This window comes from Cannabis sativa, chromosome 7 (assembly GCF_029168945.1).
Source record: "Cannabis sativa cultivar Pink pepper isolate KNU-18-1 chromosome 7, ASM2916894v1, whole genome shotgun sequence".
NCBI lineage: Eukaryota > Viridiplantae > Streptophyta > Magnoliopsida > Rosales > Cannabaceae > Cannabis > Cannabis sativa.
In genome coordinates, this window is record NC_083607.1 from 19,720,898 (window position 1) to 19,728,468 (window position 7,571).

Genomic DNA, 7,571 nt, shown 5'->3' on the forward strand with positions numbered 1-7,571 from the left:
AAATATTTTTATTTAAGTTGATATTTAGTTATCTATAACTAATCAGCTTAAATTTGAATATCTTTTGGATTTAAAATTTCAAAATTAAGTTGAGAAATTTTAGGCATTAGTTATTGAGATTCTTTAGATATTTTTTAAGTTAATATCTTTTCGAATATTAACTTAAAATGGAATATTTTCAAATTAAGTGGTTACAACTTAATTTTAATTTAATTAAATCTGATTTGAAAGATATTTAAGTTGATTTTTTTTTAGATTCTTCTAAAACAACTTAAACAAGATATTTTCAAATTTGTTCCATTTTATTCGAATTTATTTTTCAAATTTAAATAATAATTGAAAATTAATTAAAGTTGATTTTTTATTTAAACCAACTTTGATTTGTAATTTTTTATTATTATAATATGGAACTTGTTCGATATTTATTCGAATTTATTTTTCGAATTAAATAATAATTGAAAATTAATTAAAGTTGATTTTTTTTTATTTAAACCGACTTTAATTTGTAATTTTTCATTATTATAATATCGAATAAAATGATTATAAAAAATACATATTTTTTTTAAATAATGAGCTTTTAATCAAGAGACATTCGATCTCCATTGTTGGTTTTACATCGCGTTTGTTTTAGTGAGTAATCCTCCCTAATGGAGGAACGTTCATTAGCAATTCCGCACCGTTTAATCTCGAAAGATAAGTAGTTTGTAAGTGTTTTGTATGGTATGGATCACCCTAATGGTGGCGACCATACTTGACTTGCAAATTATGAAACAATGGTGGAAGCTCATAAGATAGAATTGCCTTGACTCTCGCCTAAACGGGACAACGCTGAATTCCAATCTTGATCGAATAAAAGGTTGCTAGAATGGTTATCATTTTAGATGAGTTGACAACTCTATTCAATGGATGATGCTTTGACTCTCGCCTAAACGGGACACTGTATCAGTTTGTTGAAAGAGCTTGGAAAATAAACTATGTTAGATTTAGTATTTCTATAACATATGTGTTTATTTGTTATTTTCTGAACTGTGTATGAATTTATGAACCAAAACCTTACTTCTGTTTTATTGATGTGTTGTAGTGTCATTATGAATAACCCTCACCCCGATCCTCTCCTAGTTAATATCTTAGCAAAAGAACTCTATAGTGTGAAAATGCACCCTGGTAGTTGCATAAACTCGCACCTGTTGATGATAAATCTGAAGTTCCAAAAGGCAAATCTACTAGGAATTGATTTATCAAGAGAACAATGGGTCCAACTCATCCTTAATAGTCTTCCTCCGGAGTATAATGAATTTGTTATTTCTTATATGATCAACAATTTCAACTCCTCCGACATGGACAAGCTCGAAGCAGAATTACGAGCTCATGAACGGAATCTGATTGCAATGGGTCCCCCTGGGTTTGCAATTCATAATCAGAGGAAAAGGACTAGGTATGAAGGGTCTAGCAAAGCTGCTTCTTCAAGTACAATTATCAGACATAATCTTCTATGTTCGAATTGTAATGAAAAGGGACATCAAGAAGAACGATGTCCCATGCTTCTAAACAATTCAAACGAAGGTAATGCTTTTTTCTTTGAATCATGTGTTTTAGAAAACGACAAATCCGTTTGGATTGTTGATTCTGGGTCTACTAACCATGTATGTTCTTCACTGCAGTTGCTTGAAACTTGGGAAAATCTGCTTCTAGGGGAGTTAAAGCTTAAAGTTGGCAATGGGGAATTAGTGTCGGTCAAAGCTAGAGGAAAAGCCCGCATCAAGTTTCAACAAAGATTTTTAATTTTAGAAAATGTTTTATTTATTCCAAACTTTAGTAGAAACTTGATTAGTGTCTCATGTTTGCAAACACAATCTTATATATTGAATTTTTCGAGTACAAATTGTTCAATTTCTCGTAATGGATTTCAAATATGTGTTGCTACCATGGAACAAGGGCTTTATGTTTTAAGACCGAATACACAAATCTCACTAAACAGTGAACTTTTCAATGTAGCTAAACCTAGAAACCTCAAAAGAAAAGAGATTGATAATGATGATCAAACTTATCTATGGCATTTACGTTTAGGTCATATAGGCTTTGATAGACTCAATAGGCTAACCAAAGGCGGTCCATTGAAAAATATCGTCTTAGGTGAACTGCCAGTATGCGAGTCCTGCCTAGAAGGAAAAATGACTACACGTTCTTTCTCTGCAAAGGGAGAGCGTGCCAAAATCCATCTAGGGTTAGTGCATTCACTACTACAATTTAGCCTTTTAGTGACACTATTTAGTGACATGCACTTTTGTGTGTGTCACTAAAGAGTTATGAGTGATTTTTAGTGACGCGCACGATTAGACTCTAAACTTACGATGTTAGTCTCTTGTAATGTGTGTCACTAAAAATATGAAGAGTCACTAAAGAGTAATACCCATCATTTTCTATTTTTTTATTTAAAATGTTAACTTATAGAGTCACGCCAAGCGTGTTGGGACATGTGTATTCAATCACGCCAAGCGTGTCACTATATGTTAAAAAAATTAAATTATTTTAAATAAATTTAATTATGATACAGTAACGCGCCAGACGTGTTGGTACATGTGTATCCAGTCACGCTAGGCGTGTCACTATATGTTAAAAAAAAAAGGCAAATCAAATTTTTTTTATTAGAAGGCAGACCAATTTTTAATTTATTTCACTGCAAATTTTAATTTATTACAGCAGATTTTTAATTTATTTTTTTTAATTTTATTTATTTACGTTTGGTATAAAAGGAAAATGATGAAACCCTAAAGCCCATCACTTTTCATCTTCTAAGTCACGAGCTCTCTGCTCTCTATTCCCTCATCGGCGGCAGCCTTCTCCAGCCGTTCTCCAGCCGTCCATGCCCAAGAAAAATCTCGAGCTTGCTTTCTCTTTCTCGTCCCTCTCCCCTGATTTATCTCTCTCTCGCTCGCTCCTCTCGACTCCACCACAAGGAGACACTTTCAACGACTTTTGGCCATCTCCACCCCCTGCGACACTCCTCTATTTCTCCCGTTCTCTCTCGACAGTTCAAGGTGGCGCCGAAGTTATTTTCTTTCTCGTTCTGTTTTGTGTATTTCTCTGTTTCTCTCTCTCTCTCTTTGTCTCATTTATGCAGGTGGCACCGAAGGTCTTGGTTGTTTTGCATTTGACAGATTTGGTATTTGAAGGGCAGTTCTGGGTTCGAATCTTAGTTGAGGGGGGTTGGGCCTTCGGTGTTTTACAGATTTAGTATTTGAAGGGGAGTTCGAATCTTGTCTGTTTTGTGTATTTCATGGATTTACTTTGTAGCTATTTCGAATTTCGGATCTTATTTTGAATTATTATGAGTTAGAATTAATGTTCATACCTGTAAATATTGAATGATTGTTGTGTATTTTATTTTTGTTTTGTGTTTTTTTTTTTTTTTTGCTAGAAATAGTTTGTTGAATTGTATATACAGTACACTGTATAAACTATTATATGAAGAAATAACTTTCCATATTATTTTGTAGTTTTAAGTTTAGTGTCTTTTTCATTAAAAATAAAATTAAATTAAATTAAAAAAAATTTATATATTAATTCACAACAATAACATTAGGTAATAAATAAAAATCAAAATTTGGAAAAAACACAATAAAATATTATTTTTTGTAGAAAAATATTTAATATAGTGGCACTTTTTGTGTGTCACTATATCTCCAAAACTATTAATAAAAATAAAAAAGAAAAAGAAAAAAAGGGATATAGTGACACTTCATGTGTGTGGCTGTTACTTTTTCAGTCTCACAAAAACTGACTCTATACGCCTATAGTGACGCGCAGAAAATGAATGTAAAAGGGTTCAGTGACATGTGTGAAGTGTCACTAAAAACTGTATTTCCAGTCACCCTCATTAGTGACACGCGTTGAAGTGTCACTATATAGTTTTAGAGTTACTCAATGTGTGTCACTAAAACCCAATTTTCTAGTAGTGATTCTGATGTCTGCGGACCTTTGAATGTAAAAGCCCGATGTGGTTATGAGTATTTTGTCACTTTCATTGACGATTTCTCTAGATATAGTTTTCTTTACCTAATGCAAAAGAAATCTGAAACGTTTGAAAAGTTTCAGGAGTTTCATGCTTTGGCTCAAAACCAATTAGGTAAATCATTAAAGATCTTGCGAACTGATAGGGGTGGAGAATATATGGATATGCAGTTCAAAGATCATTTAATTGAACTTGGAATTGAATCCCAATACACTGCCCCAAGCACTCCACAACAAAATGGAGTTGCAGAAAGAAGAAATCGCACTCTTTTGGAAATGGTTAGGTCTATGCTGAGTTATTCAACTCTGTCTACGTCCTTCTGGGGATATGCTATACAGATGGAAAATGACATTTTAATTGTTGTTCCATCTAAAGCAGTCCCTAAGACACACGTCGAACTTTGGAATGGTCGTACACCTAGTTTACGCCATTACAGAATTTGGGGTGCCCTGCTCATGTCTTAAGAAAGAAAGAAGGCAAACTTGAATCACGTACCGAAGTATGCATGTTTGTCGGAAATTCTAAAGAGACTAGGGGTGGACTATTTTATAGTCACAAGGATAACAAAGTGTTTGTTTCTAAAAATGCTACTTTCCTTGAAGAGAACTATATTAAAGACTACAAACTGAAAAGTAAAGTTGTTCTAGAGGAATTGCTATCAGATATAAGTCCTTCCAATGTTCCGTCCTCTTCCACTCGTGAAGAAGACAATCCCACTCCCTCAGTGGAACCAACTGAGAAATCTACTACTAAAGTTTCTGTTCAGAAGATCACCGCACCTCGTCGTAGTGGGAGGGTTTCAACAAAACCAACTCGTTATGGCTTGGATGGTGAAATCAATATGGTCGTAGGTGACGGTATTGATGACGATCCATTAACCTATAAACAGGCAATGGCTAGTCCGCAACGGAAACGATGGTCGACCGGCATGGATTCAGAAATGGATTCCATGAAAAAGAACAAAGTCAGGGAATATGTAGACGAACCTAACGACTATCATCCGATAGGATGCAAGTGGGTTTACAAGAAGAAAAGAGGAGCTGGAGGCGAAGTCAAAACTTTTAAAGCTAGACTTGTAGCCAAAGGTTATACCCAAAGAGAAGGCCTGGACTATGAGGAAACTTTTAGTCCTGTTGCCATGCTCAAATCCATCTGAATTCTTCTCTCCATAGCTGTTGTTTTCGATTATGAAATCTGGCAAATGGATGTCAAGACTACCTTCCTTAATGGGGTACTTGAAGAAACCATCTATATGGAGCAACCAGAAGGTTATGTTCTTCCTGGGCAGGAAAAGAAAGTTTGCAAATTAAATAGGTCTATCTATGGACTTAAGCAAGCTTCTCGCTCATGGAACAAAAGGTTTGATGAAATTATCAAGACCTACGGCTTTCTTCAGAATGAAGATTAACCTTGTGTTTAGCAACTCAAGGAAGACCAAGTAGTAGTATTCCCGGTCCTTTATGTTGATGACATTTTGATTATTGGAAACAATGTTAAGAAAATGACTCACATCAAGGAATGGCTCAATACTCAATTCGATATGAAAGATTTGGGTGAAGCAGCCTATGTTCTTGGTATTCAGATTATTAGAAACCGGAAGAACAGATCTCTTGCTCTCTCGCAAACAACCTACATAGACAAAGTCTTAGAGAGATTCTCCATGAACAACACCAATGGGGCAAACATGCCTTCTAGATATGGTATTCGTCTATCTAAGGAACAGTCTCCGACTGATCCTCAAGAGATAGAGGACATGGCGAAAATTCCCTATGCGTCTGCAGTTGGAAGTCTAATGTATGCAATGTTATGCACTAGACCTGACATCTGCTATGCAGTGGGAATCGTGAGCAGGTATCAGTCTAATCCAGGACATGAACATTGGAATGCAGTTAAGTATATTCTGAAATACTTAAAGAGTACAAGGAATCTTGTGTTAGTCTACAAGGGTGGTGCTTTAAATCCCATAGGCTACATTGATTCAGATTTCCAGGCAAGTCTTGAAGACAGGAAATCTACATCTGGGATGGTGTTTACTCTCGGGGGTGGAGCAGTGGTTTGGAGAAGTGCAAAACAAACCGCGATATCGGACTCAACTATGGAAGCTGAATACATAGTTGTAGCCGAAGCTGCTAAAGAACTTGTTTGGCTAAGAAAGTTCTTCACCAGTATAGGTGTCGTTCCTGGAATGGAAAAGCCTCTGGTCCTACTTTGTGATAACAATGGAGCAATAGCAAACAGTAAAGAACCTCGAAGCCACAAGAGAAGCAAACACATTGAAAGGAAGTATCACATTATCAGAGAATACGTGGCAAGAGGGGATGTACTAGTTGAGAAAGTTGACACAGAGGTCAACCTAGCTGATCTATTTACCAAAGTCTTGGCCGTGATAGCATTTGAAAAGCACCGTCAGAATTTAGGATTAATTGATATGTACTAATTAGTTTTATATTAGTGCAAGTGGGAGTTTGTTGGGTTTTATGCCCTAAATAAAACTCCATTTCAATGTAATTTATTTTATTTAACATCAATAAAGAAACAGAAGTATTTTTCATTCATTTGTGTATGTTTTGGTTCACTTTATCAATTGCTTGTCTATTTGATTTATAAATTCATCTTAAACCCTTTTCAATTACTTGATCCTGTTTATTGTGGTGTCATCACATTGGAAAGTAAACATGACTATGTGAATAAAGTTTCCTAGATTTATCAGACACAGGGTTTTACTGATATGATAATCTACAACAAGAGTTTACTTGCATTTGGAAAAATGCTATGTTCTTTCCAGAACATTGGTTAAAGTAAAGCTCAGGTTGGATGCATGGAGTATGCATCGGAAGGGACCGATATTGAACTTTGACTTAGATTTATTAAACTTACTGTAAAATCTATTCAAGTCAATATCGCCTAGTTGATCCTAGATCAAATGTTCTTAATCCTATTATGATTAGGCTCAATCTTAAGAGGCTATTCGTGTTCTTTGATTTGTTAGTTAAGCCTACTTTTAGGTCAGGGTCATACGTACATTTTGGGAACACGGTAGTGCAATTGAGTGGGAGCGCTAACATAAACATGGAATCTATAGCTTCTATCTGGCGAATAGTAAGCAAAGGATGATCTCCTTCGAGCTTGACCAAACGAACATAAATGGTGGAGTACTCGTTTCACATAAGCTGAAATATCATTTATACAGGGTCAAGTGTTTTAAGGATAAAATACATAGTAGGGTGTAACGGTAATCTAATCCCTTTACAGTGTAGTTCATTCATATAGAGGATCATTGATCAAATTAGGATTATAACAATGGATAACTAATGATGTGTCTATATGGTGGAACATATAGAGCATTCTATATACTGAGAGTGCAATTCTAAGTTCTATGCTTGGATTCAACGAAGAATTAATAAATTAGTGAATTTTAGTAATAAATTCTTGATCTACTTATTGGAAGCTCGGTTATATAGACCCATGGTCCTCGCACTAGTTGAGATAATATTGCTTGTAAGACTCATGTTATTGGTTTTGATTAATCAATTATAATTCTCAAGTTAGACTATGTCTA